Below are 14682 nucleotides of genomic sequence, written 5' to 3'. Positions count from 1 at the left end.
GCGTGAGACTCCTGTCTCCAATTAAGCCACAAGGAAACAGTGATGCTATGGCTGGTGTGGTGGTTGAGTGCCAGCCTTGAGTGAGAATGTTAAGGGAGAGTGCCTTGATCCTGAGTTTATGTCTAGTCTGGCACACATCAGCACACACACACACACACACACACACACACACACACACACACACACACACACGCATGGACACGGACACTAGACAGAGACTCACATTCTTGCTGTGTGGATTAAGCACTGCATGACACATAAGGGTTGGTTTCCTGTTCACTCGGCACAAGCTGGGTCACGTGGCACTTCCTGTAGTCTCACTGCGTCTCTGTCTCTAACCAGTGCTGAAGAGCAACGTGCTTTGCTTGGTGGCCAGGAACGGATGAGGGATCTTGAGTCTCAGTTGAACGTGGGAAGGGTTCTTGAAAATACAATGTTCAATGAAAGAATCTGTCACGAATGAGCACGTATTGTGCGATGCCCTTTATAGCAACACCCAGAATAGGCCCCCCCCCACACAACACACAGGCAGAATGTCTGCTCATGGGTGCCAGGGAGTGATGGCCAATGGGTATGGAATGTTCTAGTCGCCAATGCTCTATTCACACTGAAGGACCCTCCTCTATGCCTTTCTTTGTGTGTTAAAGCTGGCCCTGAGGGATGGGGAAGGGGACAGGAGGACAGAGCCACCAAGAACCCTGAGTTCCCCGTGACCAGATGTAGCTTTCGGGGTCACAGAGCAGGTCATTGCCCCCAAGCTTTGGCTTCCCATCTTGCTATTTTGTGGGTCTGAGCAAGTCACGGCTGGGGACACAAAAGGCCTGGCACTAGGCCACCAGCATTCTCAGCTCTGGACATATTTTAGAAACTTCTGGAAAGGCACAGGGACTAGCAGTGTCCAGGTTCATCCCCTGAATCCCTGAATTAGTTTGCAGAGGCTTTTGGAGACCCATGCCTTAAACAGGCAGCCTAGAGACCTCTCTTTTATAGAAAATAGTATTCTATAATGGACCAAAAATCTGCAGCCAGAAATGGAGGGAAAAGCTATTAGAGCAATGTTATTCAGACAGTTAATCTATGCAACTATTTGTTTCCTCATATCTTGTGATGTTCACAATATTTGAACCCTTTATGAAATTTGTAATGTGCATGCGGGTCTTGTGTGTGTGTGTGTGTGTGTGTACGTGTGTGTGTGTGTGTGTGTGTGTGTGTACGTGTGTGTATGCGCAGCGTGCATGCATGCTAGTACGAGGTCTTCAACTCAAGGCCTGGACACTGCCCCTCAGCTGAACTCCACCGCTTAATCCATACCTCTATTTCTGGCTTTTTGTGGTGAATGGGAGAGAAGAGTCTTTACTGCTCCAACTGCTTTCAAATAGGGATCCTCAAATCTCAGCCTCTTAGTAGCCAAGATTATAGGCGTGGGCCACTGGCATCCAGCCCTGATAACTTTTCACTGAACATGTTTTTATGAGCTTTCTTGCTTCAGTTCTTCCACTGTGATATGCAAAATGTGACTTGTCCGATTCTTTCATTGATTTTGTGTTTGTCGGCTGGAAACTTCTAAAATGAATATTTCTACAGCCAACTTCAGGAATGATTTGTCCGTTTGCTTTTTTTTTTTTTTCCTGGAAAAGAAGTACCATGGTTTGAACTCAGGGCTTTGCTCTTGCTAGGCAAGCATTCTATCCTTTGAGCAACACCTCCAGTTCTTTGACTTTTTTTTTGTTTTTTTTTTTGAGGCAGGGTGTTACTTTTTGCCGTGGACTATGATCCTACTAATTCCTGTTCGCTCGGGTGACAGGCATCTGAAACTTCACCAGCTATTGGTTGAGATGGAGTCTTGTAAACTGCTTTTTTTTTTGTCAGTCATGGGTGTTGAACTCTGGGCCTGGGCTCTGTCCTTCAGCTCTTCAGCTCAAGATGAGTGCTCTACCACTTGAGCCACAGCATCACTTCTGGCTTTTTTGGTGGTTAATTGGAGATAAGAGTCTCACAGACTTTCCTCCCCAGGCTGGCTATGAACTGTGATTCTCAATCTCAGCCTCCTGAGTGGGATTACAGGTGTGAGCCACCGGCGCCTGGCTCTTGCTAATTTCTTTTTACCTGGCCTGGCCTCCGACTACACTCCTACCTCTAAAGTAGCTAAGAATGCACCACCACATTCAGCTTCAGGAGTGATTTTGATGTCCACCAAGCATGGATTTAAAAGCACTGATTCAGCCCAACTGCCTCATTCATAAATGACAGCTACTGAGGTTCAGGTAAGCAAAAAGATTTTCTAAAAATAGCACAGTAACTAGAAATAAAACTTTTTTTTTTCATACGAAATGAAAAAAAAAAATCTTGAAACAACTCCTCAAGACCACAGGAGGGCACCCTGAATTCAATTTTTTTTTTTTTTAAAGGAGAAAAAAATGTAAACATTTCCTGGAATAGGAACCAGCTTAGCTCAAAACAAAAAACCACACAGCCTAGGTTTGGGGATGAATTACAATACATTCCATTTTAGCAGAAACTTAATTGGGCCACAGTTTCTCACTCAGTGACTTAACAAGTAAACAAGATATGAAGTAAACAAGGTCTAACAATCAAGGTTAGAGTACAAGCTGGGTGCTGGTGGCTCATGCCTATAATACTAGCCACTCAGGTGGCAGAAATCTGAGGATCCCAGTTCAAAGCCGGCCCAAGCTGGAAAGAAAAGTACATGAAATTCTTTCTGGTTTTTTTTGTTGTTGTTGGTGGTAGTGGGGCTTGAACTCTAGGCCTGGGCACTGTCTCTGAGCTTTTTCACTCAGGCCTAGAGCTCTACCACTTTGAGCAGTAGTACCACTTCCAGTTTTCTGATGGTTAATTAGAAATAAGAGTCTCTTGAACTTTCCTGCCTGGGCTGGCTTTGAACCTTGATCCTCAGATTTTAGCCTCCTGTGTAGTTAGGATTACAGGCGTGAGCCACCAGCATCCAGCCCAATTAACCACAAGAAAATCAACCTCCAAATAATCTCCAATTAACCACCAGAAAATCAAAAGTGGCATTGTGGTTGAAAGTAGTAGAACACTAGCTTTGAGCAAAAACAGGTCAGTGACAGCACCCAGGCCTACAGTTCAAGCCCCATAGCCAAGAAAAAAAAATTAAAATACAAAATAATCATTTTACATACAGGATTTGACCCTCTGGGTAGAAGAGCAGTTCTCAAGTTTCCTATCTTAGACTCTAGACTTTTCAGTCCCTGTTAAAAGATACTGGGAATTTCAAAAGACTTACTTATGCAGATATGCATGTGGTGCTATTTATCATTTTAGAAATCAAGTCATTTAAAAACAGTTACCTAACAAGCAGAAAAGGTCAGAAAAGGTCAGATAAGATGATGTTAAGCGAAATGAACCCCAAGATAGGGACAAAAGTGGTTTTTTCTTGCTATTGTTTCTAATGTATTTATAAGGTACCATGTGATTTTTTTTTTTGCTTTGTTTGTCCCTCCTCCACGAAATAACCCCTGTTTTCACTGTATTTGATATAATTTGGGGAGGGGAAGGGAAAAAAACAAAACGTTTAAATAGGGATACAGGTTGACCCATTGAAACAATGAGATGTATGAGACACTATGTTGAAAAACGAACTTTACAATTTAGGCAGGAGTGGGGGAGAGGGGAGGGGGGAAGGGTGGTGTAGTTGAGGAGGTAGGAGGGAAGGGATGGTAGGGGAAAAACAAAGGAGGAGGCAACAGTGCTTGATAAGAAATATACTCATAGTTCATAGCCAGGCACTGGTGGCTCATGCCTGTAATCCTAGCTACTCAGGAGGCTGAAGCCTGAGGATCACAGTTCAAAGCCAGTCCAGGCAGAAAAGTCCATGAGACTCTTATCTCCAATAAACCACTAGAAACTTGCTCATGTAACTGTAACCCCTCTGTACAGTATTTTCACAATAAAAATTTTATTAAAAATAATTACATAGCCAGGTGCTGATGGCTCATGCCTATAATCCAGCTTTTTAGGAGGCTGAGAGCTGGTCATCATGGTTCAAAGTCAGCCTGGGCAGGAAAGGCCGTGAGACTCTTATCTCCAATAAACCACCAGAAAACCAGAAGTGTGCTGTGGCTCAAGTGGTAGAGCACTTGCCTTGAGCTGAAGAGCTGGGGAACGGAGCCCAGGCCCAGATTTCAAGCCCTGTGACTGACCAAAAAAAGTTACCTATTAATTCATTCAAAAGTAAACAACCAGTTATACATGAACACAAACCATATATTTTATTTTTGAACTGTGGTTTGAACTCAAGGCCTTGTATTGCTAGGCTGGTGCTCTACCAGTTGAGTCGCTCCTCCAGCACTATTTTGGGCTAGTTGTTTTTGAGATAAACTGAACTTTTCTGGCCAGGCTAGCCTCAAACTCCATCCCTTTGCTCTCATGAGCCTGAGGTGCTATGAATACAGACATAAGCCTCTACCACCCAGCAAAACTTTTCTTTTTAAAAGAGGTTTGCATTCCTGGCCTGAGGAATACAGCTGAGCTGTTAGGTCTCCCCCTTGCTCTCTGCAGGTGCAATGTCACACATAAAGCAGCCTCTGGAAAATTCTGTAGTACATTTTGCTGGGGGAATTAGAGTGAAAAATCCCTCTCGGTGCTATTATGGAAATAGTTTTGATCAGGCAGCTATCCATTAAAGGGTTTCTGGGACCACAACTTGAGAATTGACTTTTCTTTTTTCTTTTCTTTTTTCTTTTTTCTTTTGGTGGGGGGTGTCCAGTCATGGGCCCTGAGCTCTGGGCCTGGGCGCTGTCCCTCAGCGCTTTAGCTCAGGGCTAGCACTCTACCACTTGAGCCACAGTACCACTTCCCGCTTTTTTCTTTTTGCTTATGTGTTGCTGAGGAATCGAACCCAGGGTGTCATGCATGCAAGGCAAGCGCTCTACCACTGAGCCACCTTCCCAGCCCTGAGAACTGTTTTTTCTAAAACAGCCAAGAGACTCAATTACAAATCACAGAGGTTAGCAAGTGGCTAAATAAAAGATTAAATAAGGGCTGGGAAGGTGGCTCAGTGGTAGAGTGCTTGCCTTACATGCATGAGGCCCTGGGTTCAATTGCTTAGCACCACACAAGCAGAAAAAGCCAAAAGTTGTGCTGTGGCTCAAGTGGTAGAGCCCTAGCCTTGAGCTGAAGAGCTAAGGGACAGTGACCAGGCCCAGAGTTCAGACCCCAGGACTAGCAAAAAAAAAAAAAAAAGATAAATAAGCCGGGTGCCAGTGGCTCACGCCTGTAATCCTAGCTACTTAGGAGGCTTAGATCTGAGGATCGCTTTTCAAAGCCAGCCTGGGCAGGAAAGTCTGTGAGACTCTTATCTCTAATAAACCACCAGAAAACTGGAAGTGGCACTGTGGCTCAAGTAGTAGAGTGTTAGCCTTGAGCTAAATAGCTCAGAGACAGCATCCAGGCCCAGAGTTCAAGCCCCATAACCAACAACAACAACAAAGGTAAGTATATGAAGGTGAATCCTTTCCCTATATACCAACATCTCTGGAGCATCTTTCTGTGTGCGCAACCTGATCAGCTTTATAGAACAATCTCAGCTAGGGCTATGCCATGGTTTGTGCCTGTTTTTCTAGCTAGTTGGGAGGCTAAGATCAGGAGGGTCAAAGTTCAAAGTTAACCTTGGAAAAAGTTTTCAAGATCCTTCAAATAAAAAAAAAAAAAGCTAAACATAGTAGTGTGTACCTGTGATCCTAACTACAAAAGAGGCACAAATAGGTGGATCACAGTCCAGGATAGCCTGGGTAAGAAATGGGACCTTACTAAAAAGTATAATGAAAGCAAAAAGGGCCAGGCCAGAGGTATGTCTCAAGAGGTATAAGCCATCCCCTCTAAGGCTTCTGAATGGGTAATAAAGGTAGATAAAATGGACAGGCAGAGAAGGAGGACTCAAACTTGCCACCAGAGCTGTACCTACGGTGAGCTGCCCTACTGTGTGCTGCTGGTCTCCCCCATGATGCACGCCGTTCACTCTACTGTGCGCCACACTAAACCATCGGCCAAGCTCTTCAGATTCCCACAGTGTTCTTCCAGGATTGCTCCCAAGGTCCCCAGCACCAAAGGAAGCTGGGGATGATAAAATGGGGCCGGGGGAGGGGTTCTTACAGTCCCTGAATTCTGCCATCCCCTCTGCCCTTCTAACCCACTAGGTGGACCTCACAGTTATGGAGCAGTTTTTGAAAGTCTCACTTCCTCTCCTCAGTTTGGCTCCCTTGCTGAGGCTGTTGTCTTAGACCGCTCTGTACAGGTGCTCCTGGGCCTCGTGTACCTCAGCAGGTGTGATGGACCGTCTATGCTGTGTCTTCACGTAGTCCAAGGCCCTTCAGGAGGGGATTGAATGCAGGCAGTTGGGCATGTAGTGGCCTCAGCCCAGGGAGTCTCAGCCCTGCCAAAACACGGTAAGGACCGTTCATTGCCACAAGGACAGGACTAAGGGGGAGTCCATTTATTCTAAACACAATAGAAAAGATGGCAAGGTTGGGGAAGGTAGAGAAGGTGGCTGTACTATGTTGAGGAGGATGTGATTGTTGGGGAAAATGAGTCAGGAAAAAAGCTGGTTCTCAAAATGCCTCTAGAAGGCAGAAAGTAACTGATATTTTCAGTATCCTCTGATTTTACAAGGAAAAAAAATGAAAGAAACAGAGATAAAAGTCCTTGGGCTTGAACTGAGGGCACAGATGCTGTCCCTGAGCTTCCCCCCACCCCCAAACCTCGCCTTCTACCACTTCTGACTTTTTGATAGTTAATCAGAGATAGGAGTTCCGTGGAATTTCCTGACTGGGTTAGGTTTGAACCGTGATCCTCAGATCTGTCTCCTGAGTAGCTAGGATTATAGGTGTGAGCCATCAGCAAGCTGAAAGGAAATATTTTAAAGTAGTTTTTTTTTTCTTTCAATGACAAGAACTTAAGCTAAGGCATTTGAACTATTAATAAATCAATTAACTATTAAATAATGTATTGGACCACTTGGTAGCAAATTTTATGTGTCAATTTGACAAGACCATATTATTCAACTGTTTGATTAATACTATTTTAGATGCTTCTGTAAATATTATTATTGTTATTGTGATTAGTACTTAGTACTGGGATTTTATCTCAGGGCCTGGCACTTACTGAGCCATTTTATCAGTTAAGCCACACCCCCAGCAAATGTAACTACAGCCAGTAAGTAGGTGTCAGGACTGAATTTGAATGGAGTTGCTGGAGCTACAGTCTTTGTTCCTTCCGGGTATTATTTTGAGTCTGATTACATAACTGAACAAGGAGCTGCTTAATCCCATCTCTGACATTCATTTGCACACTGAGAGAGGTGAATTCACTCATTTATTTCTCCCTGTGGCAGTGGAATGTTTGTTCTTTACATTCTACACATTAAAAAACAAATCTACTTCCTTGTATCGGTGAGGAAGTGTAAGTAGACCACGCATGCCTAGTCAAGGGGAAACTTTCAACATAAAGCTCATTGACTACTAGATTTGAGGAAGTGGGGAAACAAACCTCCAGACCAGCAAAGGATCCGAGGCATTTGCACTTCTCTATTATAAAATTGTTTAGCATCAGAAGAACAGCAAGTTTATAATGGGTTCAAGTCAACTTTCCTTGAACACATTAAGTAAAGAGTGTCATGTTGGGGGGACAGGGAGCATGGATTATGAGAATGAATAAAATATACCTGGTCTTCTTTTCAACTTCTTTTCTCAGACATGACAAGTGGCATCAGAACTAGGAAGGCTAAGGTTGGTGCTCTACCACTTGAGCCACACCTCCACTTCTGGTTTTTTAAAGATAAATCTCATGGACTTTCTTGCCCAGGCTGCCTTTGAACCACAATCCTCAGCCTCTAGAGTAGCTAGGATTACAGGTGTGAGTCACTGGTGTCCAGCCTTATTATGACTATTAACTTGCTCAGCCTCTTCAAGCTTCTGGGTTCAGTTCTGAGCTCTGGAGGCCTGTGGATACCAATATCATGTAACTCCCACGCAGCCGTGAGTACCAAAAATGTCTCCAGCTAGTGCCAAATTCCCTTGGTGGAAATCTGGTCCCAGCTGGTTCTCGTGATCATAGCTTCCAGCTCCTCTCTAGAGCAGTGGCATGGGTCCAGGAACCAGGACTCGAGGACAGCTCAAGAACATCCAAGATGACGTGCAAGCCAAGATCTGAGAGAAAGAGACTGCCAAGTGAGCGTGTGTGCAAGGGAGAGCTTGGCCACCATCCGGGAAATAGGTCCCTGTCTGTGGAAACCCTGAAGGAGAGGTTGGGTGTAGAACAGTAGAGGCCCTGAGTTAAACTCAGAAAGAGATGGGAGGAGGAGGAGGAAGAAAGAAGAAAAAGAAGAAGCAAAAGAAGTAGAAGGATGGGCTGGGAAGTTGGCTCAGTGGTAGAGCGCTTGCCTTGCATGCATGAGGCCCTGGGTTCGATTCCCCAGCACCACATAAGCAAAAAGAAAAAAGCCGGAAGTGGCGCTATGGCTCAAGTGGTAGAGCGCTAGCCTTGAGCTGAAGAGCTGAGGGACAGTGCCCAGGCCCAGAGTTCAGGCCCCACGACCGGACCCAAAACAAAACAAAACAAAAAAGTAGGAGAAAGGAGGAAGAAAAGGAAGGAAAAAATAGGAGGAAGACAATATGGCCCCTGGGTGGCGTGGGTAAGGAGGGAAAAGGTGGGAGGGACGCATGGAGGGTAGGTCCTGGCCTCTGAGCAGTCTAAGGAAGGACAGTGAGTTTAGCAGGGGACATTCATAGGCTTTGCCACCAAGGTTGGAGATGCCCATGGCTCACACCTGTAATACTGGCTATTCAGGAGTCTGAGGTCTGAGGATCACGGTTCAAAGCCTGGGCAGGAAAGCCTAAAAGAGTCTTATCTTCAATTAACTACCAAAAAGCCAGAAGTAGAGGTATGTGGATCAAGTGGTAGAGTGACAGTCTTGATAGGAAAAGCTAAGAGATAGCTCCCAGGCCACGAGTTCAAGCCCCATTACCACACACACACACACACACACACACACACACACACACACACACACACACACACACACACACACACACACACACACACACACACACACACTAATTAAATTTGAGATAAACCTTCCAAGTATGGAGATTCTTCTCTCCAGGATTTGTTGAAAAGAAATTAAGAGAATTTTAGCATATACCTACCAAAGTAATTTGCTTATTGTTTTGTGTGGAATAACTCCTCTCTCTCTCTGCTTTTCCTTTAGAAAGTCCTTAAGTTACCCAATGGAATGCAGAAGGAGGAACACTCGATTCTAGTCCTTGCAAGAGCTTCTCACCTGTGTTAGTTGAACTTTACTTCACCTAGTACTTGGAAAGAGAGAGGACACTGACCGGCTGGCTGGCTGGCTCTCCCAGCTGTGCTGGGCCGGGCTGGTGTCTCTCCAGGGCAGATAGGGCCAGTCGATACACAATTCTGAGTCATAGCTACGTGCCCAGGGTGTCATTAGTGCCAATCTTCAGCTGCTGGTTGAAAGGTGAGAGAGAAGGGGTGAGTCAGAGCTCAGTGAGTCATCTCAGCCACCAAACACTCCTGGCTGTACACCTGCTAGCGTCCTATACTCTTCAGGCTTTTACCTTGGACATGGAGCTTCCTTTTCAAGACTTCTTTTACGGCGCAGCCCCCCTCCCTGCAGTTGGGGGTGATACCGCAGAGGAGGAAGCCATGATTTTTTTTTCTTTTTAAATTTCCTTTCCTTATTTATTGCTCAAGATGAAATAATTACAAGTCAAATTTTAAGCAACTCCCTCAGTTAATATTCTAACCAGTGAACATCTTTATGGATTAAAACAGGTGTGTAAATGGCACTGGTGGCATGCCAGAGACCTAATCTGTGAACATATTTATGGATTAAAACAGGTGAGTAAACTGGGCACTGGTGGCTCATGCCTTTAATCCTAGCCACTCAGGAGGCTGAGATCTGAGGATCACCCTTTGAAGCCATCCCAGACAGAAAAGTCCCCATGAGACTCATCTCCAATTAACCACTCAAAACATAGAAGTGGAACTGTAACTTAAAGACTTCAAGCCTGGAGCAAAAGAGCTCAAGGACAGCACCAAGGCCCTGAGTTCAAGCCTCATGACTGACCAAAAACAAACAAAACCCACAAAAAGAAAACCAAAGCCAGGTGTGTAATGCGTGTTGTCCGTAACATCTGTAACCTCACATATCCATAACGTCAAACTTATATCATGTGTATTAGAGACATCCAAAATCCTACCTAGCTATTTTGAAATATATAATTAATTGTTGCCAAACTCCTGAGCTATAGAATAGAAGACATTATGGTGTTTCCCTCCTGAAATCTTAGCTCCTCAGGAGGCTGAGATATAAGGATCATGGTTTCAAGCCAGCCAAGGCAGGAAAGTCCATGAGACCCTTATCTCCAGTTACCAATCAAGCCAGAAGTGGAGCTGTGGCTCAAGTGGTAGAGCTCCAGCCTTGAGTGAAAGAGCTAAAGGGCAATGCCCAGGTTCTGAGTTCAAACCCCAGGACCAGCACATACACACAAAAAGTTGTTCCTCCTCCTTAACTACACCTTTGTCCCAGAATCCATCTCCTTCCATCCCCCTCCTCCTAGCTTCAGTGGTCAGTCTTCCAAGCCATACTCATCCTTGGAGAAGGATTAAGACTCGTTTTTGGAATAACAGTTTCAAGCTAGTGTTTGGAAGCAGAAATTTATTTTGAGGGGATGCTAGCTTTTGATAAATAGCTTTAAAAAATGATTTGTCATTAGATTACTGCCAGGTAATAGGACATAAACAGAGACTGCTGTAATACTATTTTCTCTAATCATAGGCAGCAAAATGATATTAGCAGTGTACTGTACAAGCAGAGATTCGTTATATTTTGTTTGTTTTTTGTTTTGGTTTTGTTTTTTTTTGGGTCTGGTCTTGGGGCCTGAACTCTGGGCCTGGGCGCTGTCCCTCAGCTCTTCAGCTTAAGGCTAGCGCTTTACCACTTGAGCCACAGCGCCACTTCCAGCTTTTTTCATTTTGCTTATGTGGTGCTGAGGAATCGAACCCAGGGCCTCAGGCATGCCAGGCAAGCGCTCTACCACTGAGCCACCTTCCCAGCCCCTCGTTATATTTTGATAATCAAAAAGAAATGACTAAATTGGCTCCCTGCAGGACATCTAGTAGACAATCCATGCTGAACTCAAAAGAATTTTTTTCTCTGACTAAAGTTCATTCTACCAGTGGCAACTAAATGTCAACAAAATAACATAATTCTAACCATGAAATGCATTTTTTTGTTTTCATTTGTTCTTTTGCAGTTTGGTTATAATTTAAGTGGAAAGTAGGTCTAGCTCTGTAGTTATATAAGAGCTACAGATGGAGAATTATATTTAGTTTTACATGTCCACATTATAATATTACAATAAAAATAATTTGCCAACACTAGGAGAGGATGAGTATTTTTTCCCCTTAAAGGGGCTCCAATGTATCTCAAGTTTGAAAGAATATTCTATTAAATAGATAAATGTGGTGACAGATGATGGTCCTTTGTTTTCTCCCAACTTAAAGGTTTGTTCTGGAGTTTTTGTTGTTGTTGTGTTTGTGGGTTGTGGGCCTTGAACTCGGGGCCTTGAGCACTGACTTTGAGCTCTTTTTGCTCAAGGCTAGTGCTCTCCCAATTTGAGCCACAGCTCCACTTCAGTTTTCTGGTGATTAAATGGAGATTAGAGTCTCAGGGACTTTCCTGTCTGGGCTGGCTTTGAACTGTGACCTCAGATCTCAGCCTCCTGAGTAGCTAAGGTTACAGCTGGGAGCCACCAGTACCCAGTCTATTCTGGAGTTTTTAATCTCGACTTAATGTGAAAATTAAATGAGAAAGTTAAAAAAATATCCACCCTAAGTGAATTTGGACAAAGTATGTTCTATGTGTGTATGAAAATGTCACCCATTATTTTGCATAATATGTACTAAGAATAGGACTGACTTCTGTATGGATGAGCATAGCAGGCAAATAATAACCAAAAGATATCTACAGTAACTACATTAATATCAGACACAAATTTGTTTTTGTTTTTGTTTTGTTTTTGGGTCCGGTTGTGGGGCCTGAACTCTGGGCCTGGGCGCTGTCCCTCAGCTCTTCAGCTCAAGGCTAGCGCTCTACCACTTGAACCACAGCGCCACTTCCGGCTTTTTTCTTTTTGCTTATGTGGTGCTGAGGAATGGAACCCAGGGCCTCAGGCACTCAAGGCAAGCGCTCTACCACTGAGCCATCTTCCCAGCCCCTCAGACACAAATTTGTATCTAGAGACAAGGAGCAATGTTTTATAATGACAAGTTTCCATCAATCAAGAGAAATAAAGATAACGAGTATATATGTGTCTATCAATAGAGGTCCAAAATACCTAAAACAGAACTGATAGAATTGATGTGAGAAATTCAACAATAATAATTAGTGACTTTAGTATCTAATTTTAATGGAAGACAGATCTACTGGGTAGATGATCAACAAGGCAATTGAAGACTTGAATAACACAGGAATCAGGTAAGCCAAAAAGACATAGCCATACTTCAGCCAATAACACAAGAATACAAGTTCGCCTGCAGTGTACCTGGCACAGTCCAGGATACACTATGTTGAGTAATGCAAAATGTCTCAATTTAAAATGATTAAAATTGTATAAAATATGTTCCCTGACCAGCATGGTCAGGGAATGAATAACAGTAGGAAAAATGGAATACTCATAAAAAGTTGGAAATTAAACAACGGTTGTGTGTGTGTGTGTGTGTGTGTGTGTGCGCGCGTGTGCAAGTGTGTATATGTGTGCCATTACTGGGACTTGACCTCAGGGTGCTGTCCCCTACCCTATTTTGCTCAAGGCTTGTGCTCTACTCCTTGAGCTACAGCCTTTTGGTGGCTAATTGGAGATTACAGTCTCTTGGACTTTTCTGCTCAGGCTACTTTGAAGTCAGTTCTCAGATCTCAGCCTCCTGAATAGCTAGATTACGAGCATGAACCACCCTCACCTAACTAAAAAAATACACAGATAAGCAACAAATAGATTAAAGAAAATAAGGGAAATGAGGAAATAGAGAAGAATACAAATTAAATGATAAATGCCAAATTGGTGGGACGAAGCGGAAGTGGTAGTGAAAGTGTGTATGTGTAAGTCTTTAAGTTATAAAAGAAGAGCAGAGTGTCAGTGGTGCATATCTGTCTATAATGGTTCATGCCAAGTCTGAGAGATTCTTTTTTTTGGAGGTTCCGGTTGTGGGGCCTGAACTCTGGGCCTGGGCGCTGTCCCTCAGCTCTTCAGCTCAAGGCTAGTGCTCTACCACTTGAGCCACAGCACCACTTCCGGCTTCTTTTTGCTTATGTAGCGCTGAGGAATCGAACCCAGGGCCTCACGCATGCAAGGCAAGCGCTCTACCCCGGAGTCACCTTCCCAGCCCCAGGCATCATTCTTAAGAGTAGGTTATCTTGAATTACGAGACCCAGAGTGTTCTAATTTTCCTAGCAACTATATGTCGCGCAATGTGTAGTTCTTAAATAACTATGGGGAGATCCATCAGTCACTGGACTGACCTCTAGTGGTCAGTCATTGGAATGTATGTACGTGTAATGACTGCTTAGTTCCAGTCTAACACTCACCAAGAGGTTCTCAGCTGCAAAAAAAACTCTTGGTTTTCATGGAGCTTTTGTGTGTGACACTAGGACCCCTTCCTACGGAGCATGCAGGTCCAGGTGGATACAGATGCAGTGGAGGTTTCTTAGGAAGATTTCAGAATTGATGATGTAAAATGCACAACCATCTTCTTTTCTTTTCTTTTTCTTTTTGGGTCCGGTTATGGGGCCTGAACTCTGGGCCTGGGTGCTGTCCCTCAGCTCTTCAGCTCAAGGCTAATGTTCTGCCACTTGAGCCACAGCACCACTTCTGGCTTTTTCTGCATATGTGGTGCTGAGGAATCGAACTCAGGGCCTCACGCATGCAAGGCAAGGGTTCTACCACTGAGCTACCTTCCCAGCCCTTGCTTTTGTAGAAACAATAAAAACAGTCACCTTGGCTCCTCAGTTTACTATAAGAATTGTTTATTTATAACAGTACAATTTAAGACAAAAATGCAAATGAAACAGAATACAAATCTGTTGCATAGAAATACTGAAACATGGTTTGGTCTTTTTACACCCCATTAAAATCATACAAACATGTCAGATACCCCATTACTGTTTTGTTCTTTTTTTCTTTTCTACTGGGGCTTGAGCTTCTGTGCTGGGGGCTAGTGCTCTAGCAGTTGAGCCATAGCTCCACTTCTGCTTTTTGTGGTTAACTGGAGATAAAGAATCTCATGGGCTTTTCCTCTCTGGGCTAGCTTCGAACCTTGATCCTCAGATCTCAGGTTCTCAGATCTACTATGCAGTGAGGATTACAGGCAGGAGCCACAGCAGCCAGCTCCCACTTCGCACTGGTGTTTTCTGAACATCTTCTTGTGCCAAGCCCTGCACTGTGGTAGCTGCCAGGGCTCCAGTGTCAGAGTTCCTGCTCTAGAAGACATGAAACCACACAAGAAACCACAGAACACGTCCGCAGTCCCAGGATTAGGCAAGGAGAGGGGGACAGGCTTCTGTGTGGCCTACTCCTCAACTTAAGAGAAATCTGCCAGGCACCTGTGGCTCATGTCTGTAATCCT

This window comes from Dipodomys merriami, unplaced genomic scaffold (genome assembly GCF_024711535.1).
Source record: "Dipodomys merriami isolate MVZ:Mamm:240054 unplaced genomic scaffold, mDipMer1.0.p SCAF_2, whole genome shotgun sequence".
Classification (NCBI taxonomy): Eukaryota; Metazoa; Chordata; class Mammalia; order Rodentia; family Heteromyidae; genus Dipodomys; species Dipodomys merriami.
Note: the sequence above shows the minus strand (reverse complement) of the source record.